Genomic DNA, 23,912 nt, shown 5'->3' with positions numbered 1-23,912 from the left:
ATGACTAGAAATATGTCGATATATATTTTTTAAATGTCTAATATCCAGTACCTTCATTAATTGAAACAATATTAACACAATGTTGGTCTAATTCGAATATTGTTAAAACCAGATAATTACTTTCTATTCGATTTTTGATAAGGTCTTTCTATCTCTGATGAGATGTCAGTCAATGCTCTATTTAATACCTATTTTATATCTCCGATGTTGGCGCTTCAGCCCATATTGAGCTTTGGCCTCCTACAACTTTCGCCTCCAACTCCGTCTATCCTCAGCCGCCGTCTTCCGATTCGCCACCTGGTGAAGCCGCGCTAAATCCTTTCTCTCTTCATTCTCCCGTCCAGGCCTGGGTCTTCCCACTAATCTCCTTCCACCCGGGTGTCCGATCATTGGTATTTTAGGGACGCGTGAACTAGGCATTCGCTGTACATGTCCGGCCCATCTTAATCTAAGCAATTTTAAATGGGTCGAGATGATTGGGGCCTGGTATTGGCTGTACAGTCCGTCGTCAGACTGAATGTACCACTGATTACATTAGTCCGCAGATTTTTTCAAAAACTTTCCCTTCAAAGGCTTCCAGAATCTTCTCCATCTTCACTGTCAGTGTTCACTCCTCACATCCATATGCCAATACAGTTCGTTTTTATGTGGACGCTACGTGATTTGAACACTGACAGCAAAGAAAAGTATGTTTTGTTGGCTGCTGTGAGTCTTTCTGATTTCTGCTAGATCCTCATTGGATCGCTGTTAGACTGGAACCCAGGTAGATGAACTGCTCAACCACTTCGAAGGAGTAATTATCTTTATACTGGGCTCTGCTGGAATGGATTTTATATCTAATAATGTAATATATATTCACGCATCATCTGTTTTTTTTTCTTGATTACTCATGCATTTCTTTTTGTGTTTAGTTGCTGAATATTTTTTTTAAATAATACCGTTTTTAGAATGACGTTTTTCCATTTAAACGATTTTTTTCTGGATATAATTAAAATAATTAACTTAAAGCATATATATATTTTTTTATTATTGTTTTTAATTACACGATATTTTTTCCCCAACGGCCCTTTTTTTATTCAAGTTCTTGGGATAAAGTTCGTTATTGCTTTAAGAATAGGAGCTTTACCCAACCGAGATTCTAAAAAATTGGATTATGTTGCTTCTGAATGAAATAATCAATTCCAGGAAACGTAATCCAACCACTAGAGCCTTTTCCATTTAAAGTGAGGATTATACTCACAATCGACGATTAAAGACCCCCCCACGAAGAATAAGACGTGATTGTAAATATAAACTAACGTTATTATTACTTAGGTAACAGGATGTATTGATTAAAAAAATATTAAGTTTTGTTAAAAAAAGTACTTCTAACAATTTTTTTGTAGTAACAAATAACTTTTTTAAATAGTTACAAATATTACAGTCTTGCCTGTAAGACTGTCTTAAAACAGGGTTTCTAACTCTAGTAAGACAGTCAAAGCAACTTTATGTTGCAAAAATTTTATGTAAATATAATAAGATAAATGAATAAAATAATATAATCATTTTCTAGCAGAGTTGCTAAGGGTCTTTAAATTTATATGTTTGGTTAAATCTTAGAACAGCAAATTAATGTTTAAAAAAACACATGGACTCCGATAATATCAGTCCGTACTTGCGAGAATTATTTATTTATTGTTTAACTGTAGTTTATTCATAAATATTATTAATACCTTTTACCTTCCAATTTTTACAAACAATATAGCACATTTTAACCCTCTTGCAGGGAAGTTTAGAGTCTATAACAAAATAGAAAAAAAGTTTGTACTGACATTTATCACGATAGAGTAAATGATTATAAACAATATGTGTTTCTGAAATCAAATGTCTAATTATTACAGAGTACGAAAAAAATATATAAATTATTTTTGTAAAATGAATGTAATTATCCGTAAAGGTTAACAAATAAATTTAGGAAAAAAAACTTCATTTTTTTTGTATGTGTATGTTTTTGTGTAAATTAATTTTAGTTTATTTTATTACTTCTTATTTTCTTTAAAAAAAAAACAATTAGTCTTTTCTTAAACTCAATCTGTATTATTACTCAAATTGACATAATTAAGCTACATACTTATTTTATATAATTAAATGAGGATATACCTATGTATACATGAAGAATAATGCCAATGCTTACTTACAAATTGTATATATCCTTGTTGAACTTCCAAATAAAATAAAAATATCGCCCACCTGTTTCCGAGTTCATGTCTTTATCTATATTTGTGGCCGTACGTTGGCCGAAGTATTGATTTCCATATAATTCTATACACGTCGTAGTTTGGTATTGAGACTTCTATTCCTACTTTGGCTTGTTGCTTGTAGTATATTATATACTATAAAGCTAGTGTACGTCGTATGTATAATGTATAGTATGCCTACGTTTTAGGCAAGGAATGTCTAAAACTTCTCTAATAGTTAATCGATAGATCTGTGTCCTGCGTCTGAAAGGGCCAATGTCGGTTTTTTTTCTTGCCAACGTTTTGTAGAGGGTCGATGTAAATAAAAAAATCCAGATACTTAATAACTTAATAGTTTGAAACACCTCGATCGGTTTATTATCTTCTCGCGGTGCCTTGTCAGGTCCCCCCGACGTTGGCGATCACTACAGCCAAAACATCTCGGTCCTGCGCTACTCTTGTATTCCGCAGCCAGGACAGCTGCTTATTGGATGCACTACCCATAGTGATTCCTGGGAAAAGATGACCAGAGTGGTTTCCCGTTACCTTCTTTGGTGGATTTTTCTGTCGGGGTTGTCTTCCCTTAGCTCGTTGGTTTTGGTTTTGAGGCGCCAGAAACTCGCCTTTCATCCTCTCGTTATCTGCTGCGATCACACCGCTATGAGTGGGATCCCATTGCCCAGGGTTCGCGACGTAAACGCTAGCGTTCACGTTGCGAACAATTTTAAATCTGGAAAAATAATATATTACTTTAGTTTAATTAGAATGTAAGTTTAGGTATACAATTGTAAAGCGCCCTTGAGGTGATTTCTTACAAAAATGACGCTATATAAATCAGCCAAATATTATCATTATTATTATGATTTTATCCATTATTATTTATGTATTAACCTGCATCGTAGAGGATTAATTTATACAGTGCAAAAACCTTCATGGCTTCATCAAATAAAATAAATGAAACCTTTTCAAAATGCAAAGAACAAAACTACAGTGTATACGAATACGTTTCCTGGACTTCATAAAAAACATGAATTTACCAGTTATAAAATTCTTAGAAGACTGACGAAAAAACGCGCAGTGTAAACTATATTCAGTACAAAGTGTACAAAAAGTGCTCGTCACTCGTCAAGATGTCCGATTCAAGTATTGGAAACTTTGTATACGTATGTAATATTATACATACACGTCATTTATAGGCATTATAAACATGTTAATTACTCTTAAACATATCGTCCATGGAAGTTTAAAATGACTTAAAGGTCGGACAGTTATTAACCGAAAATAATACGCATGGCGAATCTCTTTCAGAATATGCACATCTAGGTATAGAGTACCTACTTATACTATTGAATCTGCATTTTGCAGGGTTTACAGGAGAGCAAAAACAAACTTTGATTTTTTTAAAAGAAATTATTAGATACTGTAGAATTGCCAAACATGTAAACAGGATGTTCTTTAAACCCTGTCACATCCGAAACCACGATGATCAGTATGGGGAAGAAGACATATTAGTATATTAAAAAAAATATTTAGAACGAAGAAAAATGGTTGCTTACTTCTGCAGGGAGAAGTGAGGGGAGCGCGGGGCAGTATCAGATTCCCTCCTCCTCCTCCTCCTCTTTTCTCCCCTGCAGAATTAAGCAACCATTTGCTTTTTTTGGTATTTTATTTTTAAAATTTTTATTTGTTCTTAAAAATTATTTTAATGTGCCAATATGTCTTCTTGCTCATACTGACCATCGTGGTTTTGGATGTGACAGGGTTTAATGAACACCCTGTATACCGTAATGATGTAACAACTTATATTTTTTTTGTATTTATTTTTATTTAAGAAGGTAAACATGAACAGAAAATATAAAAGGAAAAATAATGAAACCAACTAAACCAAGAAACCGGCTTGTCAGCAGGTTTCTTATTTTTCCTTTACAAAGAAAAACGTTTGAGAAATAATATAAATTTAAAAAGTTATATAAACATTATTAAAAACTAAAAGCATACGTATTTTTTACACAAAATTTATTTACAAAAATTTTAATAGATGACGGTTAACATAAAATAATAATCAATAAAAAGCCTTGTTACAAACTAGCTATTTAATATTTTTTTTCTTAAAAGTTTTGTCAACATTTTCTTTTAAGATCTGCTTAGGAATCTTATTGAAAATTTTAGAAATTGTATAATGAAATGTTCTTTGGCCATACTTGTTTACAAACCTCAGTACTGACAAGCCTTCACGTTGTGCTAGCCTTGTATTATGTGTATGTAGATACCTTTTCTGGTAGTTACTATCAAATCGATATCTAGTAAGTTATTAATTAAAAATACACATGTTTGGAACTTATAAATATACATCGTATTTCAATAGACACATGTATGGCAATTCTACAGTATCTAATAGCTTCTTAAAACAATATCAAGGTTTGTTTTTGCTCTCCTGTTAACCCTTGCAAAAATGCAGATTTGATAGTATGTGATCTTACATAACATTTATAAGGACGACAGGAATTTATTTATTTATTTTTATTTTATTTTATGTAGGAAACATACAGTACAGTTACATAGTTTTATATTTTACAAAGTTACACTTAACTCCAATAGACCAATGAAGTTTCCATATCATAAAGTAATTATATGTAAGGTTATTAATTAAAGTACAAAAAAAAGGGAAAAAACATAAATAGACGTTGTTTAAAAATTAAAGTAAAATAATGAAGAAAATTTAAAAAGTTATTAAAAGTTAAGAATTAAAATAAAGAATGAAAAACATGCTCAGATGTAAAAATAAAATAAAATAATAATAACATTTTTTTAAAACGGAAAAATGTAAATATACACAAACATATTTTAAAGGATTCAAAGAAACGAAGAGAATAATCTTTAAAGAATCTTTAAATAAGAAAATAAATTTAAGTCAATTTAAAAACATCTTCTAATTAATGACACATATTACTCTTACGAGCAGCAATATATTTATTTTATATACAAATACAATATAAGTAATTAAAAGTAGTTTAAAAGTATAAAAACATGACAATTCAGCAGAGAAAAAATAACGAATAACAGGTATAGCAAGTAATATTTAAAATTTGAAAAAGCAATATAAGGAGAAGATTTTAAACCAAAGGTAGTCGACAAAATTTCAGTAAAGTAATAAAGAATACCCAAGTCAAAGTTAAAAACGATTTTTTCTGCGTAATGCTGATTACGGACATATTATATCGCACCTTTACGACGAAACCGACTAAACTCGAAAAATCAACTTTTTGGGAAATTGCAAAAGAAGAATGTAAATTGTGACACCTTCGTATTCTTTCGTCGATTGTTTCGTATTTTTCGAAGTAAGCACCAAATTTTGAGTTAAAAATTATACCGAAGGCTTTCAGCTATGAATCTATGAAAAAAAAGCTTAATAAAAATACATTATTGTAAGTTTAAACAAGACATTTATTTAACGAGTCATTATTAGATCGAAAAAAAAACAAACCAAAGCACTTTGATAAATAAGATAATGACATATTTTTTATTAGATCAGATCAGGTCACCAAACACATGTTTTTATTTATTCACGAAATTACATAAACGTAAATAAGTCACTAAGATTATCGATAATTTAAATAATAAAATGACATTAACTTAAACAAGTCACTAAGATTATCGGTAAGTCAGAACGAAACAATCACAAACTTAAATTGTTCGTTTTAATATTTAAAAAAATAAATTAAACATGCCATTTGCATCGGAATAAAATCTAGTAAACCGGTTTTTGGCAACTATATGTTTGGCTGCGTTGCGTCCTTCACACAACAATGTAAACACAACAATGTAAACACAACACTGATTCGCTTCCGTACTGACACAGAATCTAAATTCTCTGAGTAATAAAGAGACCGATGTAACGGTTTTGTCCTATTCCCACCCGAATGTTACGTTTTTAAATGCAGAAAGACTGATAATGTTCTTTGAGGTCGTTTTATGATCTTAACTCATTTTAAGCTTTTTTTAGTTAAGTCGTTTTCGTCCTAAAAGTGCGATATGCAAACAATTGAGACGTTCATAGGTGTCCCAGTAATTAATAAATAAATTCGCCGCTTTTAAATTTCGGTAGGTACGAGAGTAAAAAAACCTTAAATTTCGTGTATTTTTTACTGAATACCCGGGCCAAAGGGGTAAGATAACCCACGGGAGTTGGCCATTGACCACTGTTAGGGAGGCCTTTTTAATGGGTACTGTATGCTCCACCTGGGGAGCGAACATGGCTTAAGTTAATTTTTCGTTACACAGTCTTGTCATTCTTTTGTGATAAAGTAACGTCGACGCACTCTAGATTCGTTACACGATTTCACGTAACACTCGGCTTCCGAACTAAACCACAATGGAGCGTAATCCTTATACGATCGTCCCTACCTAATCATACGAGTAACTTAGTCGGAATTCACAATGTGTCACGTGTTCGCCGCAGATTCCTCGATGAATACCTGAATATATCGCGGTTTCGTTAAACCCATCAATGCACGCGTATTGATCACGCCAAATAAATCACTGACCGCGCGTGACAACATTATACCCGATATTTTATTATGGTCGGAGGATCTCGTTTTGGCTCCGAGCTGACCAAAAAAGGAACACGACCAAATCAGGTCGCGCATAATCTATAAGCTCCGCTCCATAATATTTATGTATTTAGTGCCCAATGTGCACATTCACGATTATAATAAAAATTATGCTAGTAATTTATCAAAACAGCTAATACATCCTTACATGACGTAGAAAATTGTAATTATAGTGAGTATAAATGGCTACAATACTTCACTTAGAAGTATATACGTAATAAGTCTTTTACGTTAGTATACAAAAATATAATACATACCAAAACTAAAGCTAAATAATACACATAAAAACGCAAATAATTCAAAATGGAATTCAATGAACTATAAAATGAAATTATTCGACAGCCGATTAGATTGTATAAAGAAAAAATAAAGTAAAAATAGGGTTAAAAAAAAACAGAATTTATCAAAGTGGGTTTATACGTATTAGTAATATTGTGGGCTCATCAGATTAAATGAAATAATTATTTTAAGCGTTTTAAAATATTTTTTATCCAATAAAGCGCTACATAATTGTGTGCTATAAAAGCTGCTATTTCTGCCCATATTTTTAACGACTTTTCCACGAAGTTGTAGGTACTAAATTTTATTTCTCGTTATTAGTGATCTTTATCATTATTTATTGTGTATGCAGATAATTGGTAGGATTCCATAATGAAATTTTGTAAAGTATCCAAAAAAAAACACTCCATTGGATTTAATTCCACTTTTAAAAATATATATATATATATATATACTCGTATGTGATGCGTTTCGTCTTGTTAGGACATTATCAAACTGACTTAAATGTTTAAGTATTCTTATATACTTTGTAAATATTGAAGTCAGTTTGATAATGTCCTAACAAGGCAAAACGCGTCACATATATTTAAAAAAAAAACTAGAATTAAATCCAATAAAAGTGTTTTATTTTGGATACCATATCAAATATCTTTATCGTTATTTTTTCTTTGTTTTTCCACTTTTATGAAATTTAAGCCCATGCTCTGCCTCGTGATAATATCTTTAGAGGCAAGGACAGGGCAGGTGCAAATATTTGTGGGCGAACACAGACCTTCCATCTGGTTCTATCAGCTGGGGGCATAAACCTCATAGTACCGTGAAAGTGAGTGGTAAAGGTGGTAGACGAAGGGCGCGATATTCATCATAATTTTATTTTTTGATTGAAATTTGCGATTTTTTGTTTTATATAGATACAAGTAGGTTGTATATTATTAGGTTATATTATTAAAGAATACTAAAAATAACAATTATTACACAACCATATTTTTTAATAAACATCTGGCAACACGCTTAATAGCATAGAAATCTATGCTATGTCTCGCAGCATGCAGCAGTCTCCTGCAAATGGTAATCTTTTTAATATTAAATTACTGCAACTCGAATGCCAATCTAGCTTCTAATGAGGAAGTTCAGTGATTTTTTTTGAATTTTTTATTTGTTAATAGACTGTTAAACTAAGTCAAAAAATTTTCTTTTTAATTTTTATACATCGTATTATCGGCGCTACGATTTTTCAAAGTTTTGTATTTCTGAAATAACTCCGCGTGTAACGTCAGAGGTTCATTTCCGCTTATTCTCATTCAGTTCTTCCTATTGGTCCAGAAGCGACAAGCAGACCGGAAATCTTCCATAGCTCTCAGATCATAGGTTGATTCACATGAACCAGTGACGTCATTTAAAGTAGTGCGTTTTTATCAAAATATTTTTTATTATTTTTTCTGTACATTTTCAAGAAACTTTGTTCTACAATTTAATGTTCTAATTTTTACCCCGCGTAAGAAAACATTTTTTGTATCCAATTTCCCGTGGGGCTGAAGTTCCTCATTGTGTCTTCAAAATATTTTACGCATTATAATATCTTTATAATGTAGTTATTAATTATTACACCCGTTGGACTACGAGTATTTTTAAAAATTACAAATTACAAGACATAATTAAAATAAATATTAAATAAAATAAGCGATAAATAAAATGCATGAATATAACGTGACAACTAACAACACTCAACAAGCCGAAAAAAAATTAAACGTCGCAGGTCAATGGTCACGCGGCCGAGTCACGAGCCATAATATGCACCCGAATACAGCTGAACATAATCTAACACATCCCGACTGCAGGTGTCGGATAGTCGAAGTTTCGGCTGATTTTCGGTCGAAACCGAAACTGTCTGAAACCGAAACTTTGGTTACTACTGCTACTACTAGGGTACCGTAGGGGTAGGCAGAAAAAATGGACCACCACACACGTTTATCCTGGCAAACATTCCTAGCTTCTTCCACATTCATATATCTTGTCATACATGCCCTTCGGTTCTGTCTGCTTTTGACATGACCAGACTTAAGATTTTGGTTTTTTCCTTGGTCGTCCTCGTCTCACGACACCGTTTATTTTCGCCATATATACTTGTTTTACCAATCTTTCGTCTTCCATTCGTTCTACATACCAAACCATCTCAGAGATCCTTTCTTAATCTTATCAATTTTACTTGACTCAGATTCACACTCTCGCCTGATTTCATCATTCGTAACCCTATCATACATTGATAAGAATATGCAGTTTTAATGAAAATAATACATTATAAAAATAGTATAAAAAAAATAAGCGTATTTTTATATACAATGATAACTATAAATATAACAGATAAATTTACAGACTTCTTTATAAGTTTTTTTTTATGTAATCGATTGAATGCGATGTAGTATGTTTTGAATAAAAGTTAATTGTAAACACGGAATAAGAATTTTTATTTAATTTATTTATTTATTAATTACATTATACATACATTTGTTAAGGACAGAGACACAGTTTATAGCGACACAATCAGGAACGACCCATGTCTGTGAACTTGCTCCGACTCGCTAGAAAATCCGTGTTGAGTCGTGGCACTTGTAATGCATTCATAACCACATTCACACACATATATATATATTTATTCGCACATACACATCATTGATACTTTATACATTATTACATTTTACATTTATAAATTTATATTTATATCATTTACCAGTTAGTCCACATTTGATCGCAGAAATCCCAATCTTCTATGGGTACACATTAAATACGCAGCGCTATTAAGGTAATTTTCAGGAATATTGCGCTGTATCTAAAATAATCATAATACCAGCGAATAATATACATCAAATTTCTACTCCACTCTACGCTCCACGCTATTGTCAATACCGAGTATAGAGTCTGTCGGAGTGGGGATGATCGCGGCAGGGAATGCGGAGTGGGGGGCCGGTTCTCGGAAACGACCGCAACTATGCGGGATGAGGGAAGCAGTGATGCATCCGAACCGCATTGTAGTTCGCCTTGATATCGCCATATTTCAGAAGGTTACTGTACCCAGAACCCAGAACCGACCGCCGAATCAACTTCGAACTACAAAATTCAAATAACTTTGAGATGCAAAACGCTATATTGTCACCTGTTGATGGACTAATGTAATTGTAAATGTACATCGTCGGCCCGTGGTGTAGTGGTCAACGCGTTGCCTGCCATGGAAGTGGTCTCGGGTTCGATTCCCGACATGGTTGAAATGAAATATTTATGTAAAAAGGTGTTTTAACACTATAGTCCTTAAAATGTAACATGATTAGAATGACAGTTGTCAGAAAAAGTGACGACATAATCTTGTAGTAACGTCAAAGGAGTTATTTGTATTGACACGAAAAATCATTTGAATCTGGCGTGTTAATTTATTTTTTTATTACAATGCTTGAAACATAAATCAACATTAATATATTAAATCAGCTTTAAAACTAAAAAAAAACTTAAATAAACCTAATTATTAACGACGTTCTTACAAGGTTGCATCATTTTGCAAAAACGTTAGAGATGGGACAAATTGATCAATGTAAATTGATCGAATAAAAAAATTATTCGTTTGATGTTGTTCATGAAATAAGTATTAATGTCTCATTCTTTGGTGAAAAATATGTTAAACACACTATAATAGGCTTGTTTTTTCGATTTTTATATCAATTTTCGGAAACAGAGTTTCATGATTGCACGAAATAATTGATAAAATCGATTTGATCAGTGATCAGTAATTTTCCATCACTAATGAAATTAGTCTGACAACTGTCATTCTAATCAAGCTATATTTTAAGAACTATAGAATATTTTGTAGTCTCTGGACTGGCAGACTGATCATCTTACCTTCATGTAACAAAAAATATGATCAAGATACGCTGCGATTTGTGTACCAATGCAGTGTCCTATGCACCATAAGGGATGGAAAGGGAATGAAAATATCTATATTGTTATAACACTGTTATAACCCTGTTGTAACAGTGTAATAACACTTTTATTATGTGTAAAATTTGCGAAAAAACCTTAAAACAATAATCAAAAGATGCCTAGTGCTTATTCTTATTCATAGAGGTGGGGGGTTTGTACTATGCAGGATATTGACGTCACTGTGACTTGTGAAGATCTATTGTGACGAGTCCCCGTGAAAAGTTCTCGCCCTCCAAGCCCAGAAAGAAGGCGAGAGTTTTCATTTTGCGTAATCTCCCCCTCCAAGGCCAAATCCATAAAGTACTGAAACCATAAAGTAAAAAACTGAGCTTACATTCCTTGTAGTAAAAATCGAAACAAATTGATGTATTAAAAAACATCCTTATTTTGTTCTATTTTTATCTCTTTTTCAAGCTTTTTATGCATAAACCGCTATTTTCTAATTTATGTTCCAAGTCGATGAGTAATACTCTAATATCAGGACTCGCCTCCTTTGGACCTGATCAGGTGCTAATCCGATGACATCATCGCCATACCAACATTTCGTTATTTCCTTTTTAAGTTTTTGTAGAGCGTTGGCCTGTGGCTTTTAAAACCTGATATTTTTTACTCGATACACTTAATCCAAATATATCTTGAGCCTCTATTATAACTATGTTTGCATGAATATTAAAAAAGTGATATGAAGAAAATCACGCATATACTATGCAACATAATAAATAAATACATATCTCAACAAAAACCAAATCTTTTTAACTGAATTGAAGTCAAAACCGTCGGGTCCATACAAAAATTGCGAATCTGCTGTTTATACCGAACCTTGCCTAGTTAAAAACTGACATTAGACATATTCAAAATATCGTTGATATTTAAAGGTTTTCCCGTTTCCATTCCATTCCCGTACCTAATGGTGCATATGGCACTGCATTGGTACGCCGATCGCAGCGTATCTTATCATTTATTAGATACTCGTACATTAAACAAGATGTTTGTCACTTCTAGTACCAGTCCAGGGACTATGAAATATTTCAATGTAAAAAATAAATATTTTATGCCAACCATGTCGGAAATCTAACCCTTGACCTCTTTCGCGCTAGGCAAACGCCCAAACCACTTAACCACTAGGCGTATACTTCACCGTTAGTTCAAACAAGTGTCATTTATAAATATTGTAAGTTTCAATTAAATTAAATAACTTTACTAATAAACTAAAAAAAATATTAATAATACTCAATAAACTCATTATATATATAATTAACCCATATCTCATTTTATTTGTCCAATATGCTTATTTGTCTTTGGTTTTTCTTTTTATTGTCGCGTTTCTAGTTTAATGTTACTGTAAATGATTGTTTTCGTTGTATACGTCAAAAAATGGACCTTGTCCGTAAATCTATTCAAATAAAAAAATAAAGTAATTTTTAGCCTGTATTGTTTAAATTATTTATCTTTTATGTATGTATGTGTATGCGGATAGGTATATGTATGTGTGTATATGCATATGAATACGTGTATACTAGTAAGTTTATATTTTATTTACCTGTTCTTTCTTTAAAATAAATTAACTTGTAAATTAACTGTATTAACCCTATATTGCCCAATATAGACGATCTGCTACATACCGATAATCGGTGTATAAAAGTGATTTTAAATATGTTTATCACTCGGGGACTAGTTTATTATATTGTATGCATACTAGCCATTATAATTTATTTGAAAAAGTCGCCACTAGGGTAAAAATTTTCGATAAAATTTTAAACAAAAAGTCGGTTGCACGTATTCTGTCAAGAGTGTAATTTAGCTCAATTTCAAGGGGTGATTTATTTGTTTTTTTTTTAGGATTTAAAGTTATAATAGTTTCCCCTACTATCATTATTATATAAAAAGATGTTCATAATAATCGTTATTTCTTGTTTTCCTTACATTCTTGTATTTTTTATCATTTTTATTTTTGATGTAGCATATTGTCCACATATACTAAAATATGAAATTAAAACTATAAAAAATTAACTTTTTTTTTAAACATTAGTTTTCCCAGTATTTGTATAAAAAAACACACATAAAAATATGTTTTAGTTAGAATTAGAAAAATTGGGCATTAAAGGGTCAAAATGTAACTGCCTAGCTTGGGACGAGGTTTTTACCCTTGTTAGCTGGGATAAGTTTTCAACAAAAAAATGAAAATATGATTAAATGTATAAATAAATATATTTTAAACATATATATATATATATGTGTGTAGTATGATATTCGTCGCGAGAAGTAATTTTAATGATTAAGTAATAATAATTTTGTTAATTTATACAGCGCCTTTTTTTCCAATTTTTTACTTTTATATTAAACTTACATTGTATTTAAACTAAGGTGGAAGAAGAAAACCGAGGAAGACATGAGCCCCGATTACAATTGAAAGTTAACAGTTATCTTCGACTGTCTATAAAGAAAAGCCGAAATTTGTGTACGAAAATTAGTATATTTGCATGAACATTTAAATTTAAATTATCTTCGTCGGTAACCTATAATTGAACATGTTAAGAAGAAAAAAATGTACGCATATTCTGTTTTTCATACAGAAAACGTAATTTTACTTTGTAGATAAAATGAAATAAAAGTTGACTTCCCATTGTAATCGGGGCCCTGAAGTCGTAAAATTCAAAACGTAAAAATCGGAATACTTGACCAGCGTGCGTGCATATTATATAAAGGAAGCGATGTCTGTAAAGATAGACTATTGTGGCATTCTATCCTTTTCCAACCCACAACGTTCTCCAAATCATTGAAATGAATCCTTATAATGTGATGACATAATAATTTGTTTTTCTGAAGAAAAAAAAACTAAGTCAAATAAAAGTCAATACTGAATAGAATCTAAAGGTTATGAAAATATTTTATAACCTAATCAGCGCATGTAAAGGTTGCCTATTAAAATGTTTTACATTTTTGTGCAACAACTATGGTGAAGGTGTATTATGGATTTTGCATGCTGGTTTAATTGATGTCCTGACGAAGAGACGGGTACCTCTCGAAACCGGTTGACATAGAAAAGTCAGTTAGTGGTTATATACTTACTTACAGATTCAAAAATTACTCAAATGAAAGACATAACCCCAACAATACATCACATACAAATAATGTAATCACTAGATCCTCAACACAAAGACAAGTTAAACAAATACAAACTCATACCACTTTCGGACAAAGGGATTTTGAGTATTATTCAATAAAAATCTACAACCTACTTCCACTATCTATTAAAACAATTAGTAACGAGAAAATGTTTAAAAGGGCTATAAAAAAATGGATAGTGGAGCTAGGTAGAAGTAAAATGGATTGTCTCATTCGTCCAAACCAATATTTAATCAACTGCTCCACAAGTGTAAAGCTTATGTTAGGTTTTTGTTATTTTCATTGTGCGTTTTGTAATATAAATAATACAGACGTACTTAAATGAATTATAAACGTAGTGTTTAAAACTGTCTGAATATTTTGTTAATTATCTCTGTTTATTAAGTTAGTCTTCTTTGTTTATTCTCAAATGTAAAAATATTTCTAAAAAAGAATATTAAAATAAATATGCAAATATTTAGTAAAATGTTTGACCACAAAGTAAATGCTTTAAATATCAATAATACTGAATGGAATCATTTTCGCTAAGCTCCCTTGGGGATGTACTCACCTTTCAATAGAAATATTTCATACACGTAGTAAACGAATGTTGTTTTTATTATACTCGGAATCCACGTGTATAATAAATGGATTATAAAAAACCTCTAACCTGTTGAATACACAAACATCGGGAGCAAGTGCTCCGTAAGATGTAAATCGTGTGCGAATAACTCAATTCAATCCAGTGTGTTTGTGTCCAAAACGACTTTGTATGCCAAGCGACTTTGAACCGAAGATTTCATTGATTCATTTGTAATACGAGATGGTAATGTACGAGTATAATGGGTCAAGAACCGCTACTGTTCATTCCATAGAATCTTAAGCATTTTACGAAGACAACATGCACTTTGATCAAAATTTTTATTAAATATCAACATAACGTAAACAAAATGTGTTTTTTGAAAGTTACCTAGCAAATAGAATGCAATGTACCAGGATCGGAATTGATGTTAGTAATACAAAAACTGTTATACACGGAGTCCCACAAGGAATGGTTCTCAACACTTTGTTGTTTCTTATATATATTAATGATATTTGTAGTATAGCTGTCCCTGGTACATTAGTTTCTTATGCAGATGATACTGCAATAATTGTACAAAGTGATACCTGGAATAATATCTCAAAAAAGCCAATATATGTATAACTATTGTCAAGGAGTGGTTAGAACGAAATCTTCTCTCGCTAAATTTTAATAAAACACTGTTTTTTCCATTTTCTAACTCAAAATCATCTTCCCCTTCTTCTTCCCGTAATGCAATGTTTTATAATAAATATTGTAATCTTGACATAACTGCGAAAACATGAAGTCTGAAAGGTGCATAAAATACCTAGGAGTAATCGTCAACTTAAATGGACCAATCATCTTGAAATATTTGTTAATAAACTGAGATAATATAAACATGTGTTTTATTAAACGGCTAAGTATTTACGCCCAACTAAATACTATTAAAATTGTATATTATGCACTTGTACAGTCGTCGCGTTCCTATGGAATAATTGGATGGGGGGAGCTTACAACAACCATATTAAACCATTAGAAACGATTCAAAAATTTAAATTAAAAATAATGCTTCACAAAAATCGCACTTTTCTCTCTTTCGAATTGTTCCAAGAAGCTAAACTTTTAGATATAAGACAAATATATTGTTTTCAATGTTTAAAATGTTTATTTAAGAACCAAAATTTATTTACAAGTAATTCAAATAGATCAAGTCAAAGAAGGAATCGTGTGTTAGAAATACCACATTGTAAAACGAGGTCGCACAGAGACATAAATATTTTATAGGCCCAAAACTTTATTATTCTTTTTTTACTGATAATATTTCATTGATCCCAACCTTTTAAAATCTCCTTCTTTTAAAAAACACGCTCTATCTTGGATTCAAACTAAAGATATAAACTCTTTTTTTCCATGATATATTTTGTTGCCCTTTAATAATAAGGAATATTTTTATGTTTTTTTTTAAATATTTTTCATTTCCTTTTTAATTACTATAAAAAAGTACCATATAATCTTTTACAGAAAACTTTACGTTCTCTTTCTATGTTACACAAAAATATTAAAACCGTCTATTTATTATAGGAACAAAAATTAATTATCATTTTTTTGTATACCCATGCCTTTGTGGGATTTTTTTGTTTACAATTTTCACTATTGATATATTTCATTGCTGTGTAATTATCCTATATTTTTTTTAATACTCTATTTACCTCTTATGTATATTGTAAAAAAAAAACGTAAAAACTTGATTAATATAAAAATAAAAAAAAGGTCCCTTGAAACTTGCACGATGAAAAAAGGAGTACCTACGGCTCTCTACCAAAAAATACAATATCAGCCATTAAAGTTTATAGATAAATTGCATCGAGATTAGATTTATGTTTGTAAAACTCCGTTTATCCGAAATCCAGCCATCCGGATTGCCAAATATCCGGATCATTATAAGGAAATTAAAAATAAAGGAGAGTTCATATTAAAAAGGGCGCTGGCGTCAAAGCAGCTAACTTAGTTAGACATATTTAAGTAAGTTTTTAATGCGATTTCGATTCTCTGTATTTTTTTTAAAAACAATCAAAAAGTAATCTCAGTGTCAATTTTGTGTTTTCTTTCAAATCATTGACATCCTCCTTAATTTAATGGTTAATCCAATTATTCGGATTTCTGCATATCCGGATAACGTCTGGCACTTATTAATCTTGATAATTTGAGTTTTACTGTATTTATTTATTTTCTAAATTGAAAAATATCTTCTGCAACAGTAAGAGAAAACATTTTAAAAAGGAAAAATGTAAGTCTAGGCATTTGCAGGGCTTACGACCTGTCATTGGCTGGTTTAAGTCGCCACTTTTCACACTGGGTAACAGTCACTATTCTGCCTATGTTAAAACATCACATTTCCTTAACTCTTCAATCTGTTTACTTTTATGGAGTAAAAGAGCTGAAACCTTTATTGATGTGAATGAGATTTATCTGGCTGAATTATTTCACCTACTAGGCAACACCTGGGGTGATATTCCAAACGCTCTCGCGGCCGTAATAAAAGCACAAAATACGCGAGATAAAAGTGTTTTCTATGGCCGCGAGAGCGGTTCATAATTGTACCGCTAGTGTTATTAATTGTTATAAATCAAAAATGTTTTCCATTCCTGTTGCAATCAATTTCAATCTTAACTCCCAGAAAGTAAAATTCAGCCTGTCTTCAAACATTTGGACGTATTCAAAATATTTTGGAAGCGTTTTTTACGTTTATTGAGATTTCTTATGAAAATTATTATTACGTTTTATTTTTTTATCTATCTTTTGTATTTAAAGTAATCTTGTTCTTTGTTAACCAACTACACAATATGTTTAAAATTAAGAATATTAAAAAATAAATCTGCCTACCCCACAAAGTGGCTGTAGAATTTAGATAAATTGTTGTTTTATATTTATTTTAATTTTAATAAATTTACGGTCTAAGTCTATTTTAAACATGTAAATACAGTAAATAACATAAAACTAGAAAGGAAACAATAAAAGAAAAAGCAAATAACACAAACGAGATCCAGTTTGCTTGTAAATGTAAGGAATTTATTGAATATTATGATTTATATTTTAACGATAGTAATTAGACAATAGGTAATTAATCGCATATAAAGTAATATCGATTAGAAAAATATTGATATTATTGGAGATAACTCTTTTGACTTCCCAACGTAATTGGGGCTCTGGTTTTTCATTAAGAATATAACCCTACGAAATATTAAAACACGGTGTATAACGGGCATTAACATTAGTTTTTCATTTCATTTTTTTCATTTCATTTCATTTTTTTGAAAATTTTCATTTTTTTCATTTTCAAAAAAATGAAATGAAATGAATAAAAAAACATTAGTGTACCTCCAAGCGGAGCTGCCTTTTTTCAGAGGCATTTCACGTCACAGGTTTTTGAACATGTTAGACTCTGACGTAAAAGCGTCTGTCAGTTGCAATGCTGGTGAACATGTGGATAAAAACTAGACATTTTGATAACATGTGAATTGTTTCTTTGGCGTAATATTTTTTCGTTTTGATTATATCTCGTTATTTTTTGTAATGTAAATATATATTTGTCACAATTTGCATCAATTTTAATTGTTTTGGCATCATCCAATGAAAACGCGTGTGACAAAAAGGTCCCGCTTGAATACATGCAATTTTTAGCTATTTGAGACCTGAAACAAAGAACCTCTGTATATTGTAAAAAACTATGAAATGAGTAAATAAAAATAAACGTTAAAAAATGGTCGTATCCATATATTTTCAAAATGGTACTCTACTAATGGTAGAAATGGAACGCATTTGTGATATCAAGAGACGATTATTGCAATGGAATATATGCTGGCTTACCTAAATATAAAATGGAGCGATTGCAGTCCATTCTGAATGCAGCTGCCAGGTTAATATTTGGTGTATAAAAGTACGATCACATTACACCGTTGCTTCAAAGTCTTCACTGGTTACGTTTTCCAGAGAGGGTCGAGTACAAGCTGTGTTGGTTAATGTACAAGGCGATGCATAACACGGCTCCTCAATACCTTAAGGAACTCTGGGTTCCGGACGAGCTGGCAGATAGGCACCCCCCTCTTCGCTCAGCCTCCTGTTCTGCTGTAGGGAAGGTGATACAACCCCATTCACGCAACCAGAGTTCCAAATTTGGCGATAGGGCTTTTGCAATGGCCGGACCTTTGGCGTGGAATGCTCTGCTTTCAGAAGTTTGAAATTGTGCAACTGAATCCCTTTTCAGAAAAAAAATAAAAACTTGATTATTTGTGAAATCGTTTCCTGACGCTTAAAGTGCTACTTTGTAGATGTAATTGTTAGAAGTACAATATTATGTGTAGTACAAGATTTGTAATATTTGTCTGTTAGTAAATAGTAATTAAGAGTTAGCCTGTAGATAGACCTTATTTTTTTATTTAAGTATAATGTACAGCGCCCTTGAAGTGATAACTTACGAAAACGGCGCTATAAAAATTGTCCAAATTTTTTATTATTATTATAGATTGCATCTTACAGAAAATGTCTTAATTTATAAAAGTATTATGTTCCGTGCTCAGAAATGTATTCTCTGGACCTCCATTTTATGTAAATGAGTCTCCGCAGCCGCATTTCATTTCCTTCTACAAATTGCAGTTAATTTAAGTTATTCGTATTACGGAGCACATTTTCCAGTCTGTCGCTTCCGACGAGCTTAGAATGTTTTAAGTTCAGCGAGTCTGGCGCAAGAAAATTTCAATATGCTCGTCATGTTTTATTCATAATTTAATTATTTTCCATCCCGTGTTAAACTTTTCCCAACGCATTAACATATTTATTTAATTAAATATTCATCACACCTTTCAAAAAACATTACAGCCATTTGAATAAATCTGCAGCGTATGATAACAAAATAAATTGTTTTTTTACACCGCGACAGGCCAGAAGACCCAATCACAACACCCTTCAGAAAAATCAAATTTAATTATTGCGTTCTTGTTAGGAATCGAACTCGGAGCCTTCCGTGTGTGAGTTAAGCGTCTTATTCATTACACCACAGAGGTTGCCAAATTTTTAATATTTTTTTTTAAACATATTTTTTGTTTTTGCGGTGAGTCATCTAAACTGCCGATCTAGGGATAGCTTCCTCGTTCTAAGGCCTAAATAATGAATTTTTTAAAGTTATTTTTGTCATAAATATAATTTACTTAAATAAAACATTTTTATCCATTTTGATAGTTTCCCAAACTTAATAAATAGACATAGATAGAAGAAGGTAGAAACTTAGATAATACATATAAAATTATTTATTAATGATGTACATGTATATACCGTATTATTGCTAGAGTAATATTGCTAAGTATATGTTTGTGTGTGCCCTACTTCCAGATTTAAAAAAAATAAAAAAATGGACACAAATTAATAATAAATGTAGCACAAATATATAAATCCTATGTCATTGCTATTTAAACTAGAAATCCATTTATTTATCTATTTACATTCATCCTTTTAAAAGAAATAAATTAATGATATGTATATATTGCCTGCTTCCCCGTTTTAGGAGAGTAAATGTATTTTTATTTTCAATAAACATAATATTTTAAAATAAGAATCAAAATCAGTATTCATAGAATCACTTAGTAAAGCGCTATTGAAATGACGAATATGGCGTTATATAAGTTATCAATAATAATAATAACATTTGGAGTAAATGTATATTAAACACGTTTTTTTTTTCTAAATAGTTTTTAATATTGTAGCAAATCTTAGGTATATGCTTTAATTGACTTCGCGAACTAAGTCAATTAAATAGGTGCGAAGGTTTTCACGGTCACTGTTATCAATATTATGTATCTAAAATAAATTCAACATGGTTCCCAGCACTACATATGACAAAAACGAATAGATATGTGCCTACTTTCGGCTGCGACACAGTACAAATTACTAGTACATAAACATAATTATTCTTTCCTACAAAACTAGAAATGTGCCTACTGCTGACTGTGACACGGTACAAATTACTAGTACATAAATACATACATTTCTTTAAAAAACACACAGTTTTCCCTGAAGATGGCTCCTGCAATGGTAACCGAAACGTCGGATCAAATCCAACATACACGGTATTACCCAAAAAAGATACATAATATTAAGTCAATTAAATTCATAATTATTCTTTGTGGATGGGCAATAATATTTTTCATTTGTAAATTAAGTATTTATTTTACAAAAATAATATTTATTCTGCAGGAAAATTACTTTGACTTCCCCAAATACTACAGCAAATAATACTTTTACTGTCCAAATCTTTGAAGACAATAAGTGCTGGATTTTACCCCCTCGGGAGTTTACATTATATGCATCAATGTAAAACAGTGTAAAAAGTTATCCCTAAAATCAGCTGATGACTGGTCACGAGCTCTGTAAATACCTAGACTTCCATAGTCCAAAAATATATCAATCCAAATATGACTATCTCAAAATGTAAAAAAGAACTTTCAAATACAGTTGATTACTTATTTTATTTTGATAAACTTATAACATATTTTTAATTGTAAACGTTGCAAGTTTTGTTTTAATGAATTTGGTTATTATAATTTCGCGAAGCATTTTAATTAAATGTGGATTACGTAATTTGTCATATAAGATTAACACTGCCTTTACGTGGAATAAAGATATTTTCGGAAAGGAAAAATTGTGGAAAAACATTTACTAAACACAATGTCACCTAGTAGCTACTTCATAATAGCTGCCCACCCTTCTAGTAATAGTGATATCAATTTTAAACAATATAAATTTTATCTTTTTTTAAGTACATCGTGTAAAATATGAGACTTATTTTAGGAGTCGTAAATTCCATATTAAAAATGTAATATGCAATATGGACGGGTGTGGTATTGTAGCCTCACACGAATTATATAATATATTGATCGATTATGAACAAAATATTAATTGATTTTTATTTTTCCAGGTTAATCTGTGGTACTGATCGGGAATTAAACCCAGTATATAATGCATATAAGGACTACCAAATAACCATTGCACTTCGGAAGCAGAGACAAAAATAAATATAAAGTAAGCACTGTTTGATGTATATTTTCCTGTTTAATTTCTTCGACTCTCTTCAAATGTTTATTTAATTGCTACTCAGCTAAAAAATTTACTCAAAACATCTCGTTCCGACCAAATGTTGTTAAGCAAAAATTAGCCAACAATTTTAATTTCAAAATAATTTTTCGTAAGCTTATGTTTTTTGAAAATATTCTTATTTAATGTATAATGTCACAACTATTTCAGGAGTTCGGGTATTTTGTAGTTATTCGCGATTCGTTTAAAAAAACTATTAAAATATTTTTCTCTAAAGTATTTTTAAGTGACCGGGTTGCGGTTCCGTGGCTAATGACGCGGACTCACGGATCAAAAGTTCGAGATTCAAATCCTGCTCTACCACAACTCGATTAACATTTTCCAATTTTGAGTTATTTACGACTCGATAAAAATAACCCTCAAAAATGAAATATTTGGGTAAATCATAAGAACGCGAATGTTTCTGTAACTTTTTTAAAAGTATCACTTGACAAAATTTGTTATTGGCAATAGCATAGGTAAACTAAAGGAATTACTAACTTTATTTATTATTTACACATAAATATTAAAAGGTTGTGAAAATGAAGACGTAATTTTTTTAAAAAAGAAAAAGTCCTGATTTTTAATAGTCAGAATACAAAAATGTAAAATGCTGCATATTTATAAAAAAATATTTTGAATTAACGTTCTGATTGCAAACAAACAAACAAAAAACAAACAAACCATCACGCCGTTTCCCCGTAAGGGTAGGCAGAGAGGATAGAACGCCATAATACTCTATATTTGCATACAGATCTCGCTTCCTCTACATTCATACATCTTCTCATGCACGCGCACCGATTATTCCGACTTTTGACATGTCCATCTTTAAGTATTTGTTGGATTTGGTCATGCCATGTCTTTCTCGGTCTTCCTCTATTTCTGCATCCATCAACATTTTCATTGTAAATATTCTTAGCCGTTCTCTCGCTGTCCATTCGTTCTACATGTCCAACCAATTAATTAAATTAGCAAGCACTTTTCTCTCGCCTGGTTTACAATAAAAATAAATCTGTATATCATCTGCATAGCGTTATTTTAATTTTATTGTTATTTAGTTATTTAATGACTGCTCTCGGTTAAAATTTTCGCAAATGAAAATCGAGTGGAGATTAGTTGGCCTCATAGGATACTGTTTAGTGCGTTAGCCTGCCATCAAAAAAAATAATAAGAGTACCATAAAAATCAATCCACCCTATGTAATTTTATCGATTTTTACGATCGTCTAAAATAGGCCAGTATGATGAAAATGTCGGTTCGCGTGACATGAAAAGAAATGGCCCACGCACAAGCATTTAGCTTTTGTGTGCGTATTTTCTTAACTATCTTAAAAATAATGTTATTTGTATGTTAATTTATAAACATTCTTATGTTATGTAAGTATATTTTATGTACATGATTTTTGAAAAAAAAAATACACTTGACCATCTTTTGTATAACACTGTTGCATTAAACTCCCGGTATTCTCTAAATGATTGCATTAGTTGGTGGGGAAATCGACTATCAAGTTTGTCTAGCAGACTCTATGAATTTGTCGGCTTCGTATTTACACTCTACAACTATAAACTTCCAGTCTCTTCATACTCTAAGCTGAGTTAATTAAGTTGGAACCAGTTGAGCAAAAAAAAAAAAAAAAGTTTATGTTTGAAGCACTAATTTTGTGGTTATTCATTATAATAAAATAAATAAAACAACTTTGTTTTTAACCACTTTTTTTTTACGTTAGTTACGTAAACCTTGACAAAGAAGCTTGTTTGCTTTGAAACCGGTCGATGAAAAATAAAAATTAGTGGTTAAAAACAAAGTTGTTTTATTTTTAAAAAAATAGTTTAACAAAAATCGTCACGTTTTCGACCAAATGGACAATATATATGACAAAATCGCTTACTTTATTTTTTTTAATGAAACGTAATTTGTCAATTTTTATGATAATGTAACCAAGTGTTGTTCTTTTTTTAAATAATGTAGTCGTATTTTGCTATAACTGGCCTAAATTATTTTAACGATTATTCTTACAAATAATGGAAAATAGTTTATTAACCCTTTATAGGA

At 31.0% G+C, this 23,912-nt stretch overlaps 1 long non-coding RNA gene across 1 annotated transcript in view; it reads left to right on the top strand.

The window, feature by feature from the left end:
* The window catches only part of LOC148276226 (uncharacterized), a 56,234-nt gene that overhangs the window by 11,230 nt on the left and 21,092 nt on the right, over positions 1-23,912 (top strand). The window contains exon 2 of the long non-coding RNA XR_015823827.1: positions 21,706-21,809. This is a non-coding gene — a long non-coding RNA (uncharacterized LOC148276226). The remainder of the gene's footprint in view (positions 1-21,705; positions 21,810-23,912) is intronic.

This window comes from Micrasema longulum, unplaced genomic scaffold, assembly GCF_059751315.1.
Source record: "Micrasema longulum isolate JH-2025_06_02 unplaced genomic scaffold, ASM5975131v1 h1tg001258l, whole genome shotgun sequence".
Lineage (NCBI taxonomy): Eukaryota > Metazoa > Arthropoda > Insecta > Trichoptera > Brachycentridae > Micrasema > Micrasema longulum.
Note: the sequence above shows the minus strand (reverse complement) of the source record. Positions and strands in the feature narration are given on the sequence as shown.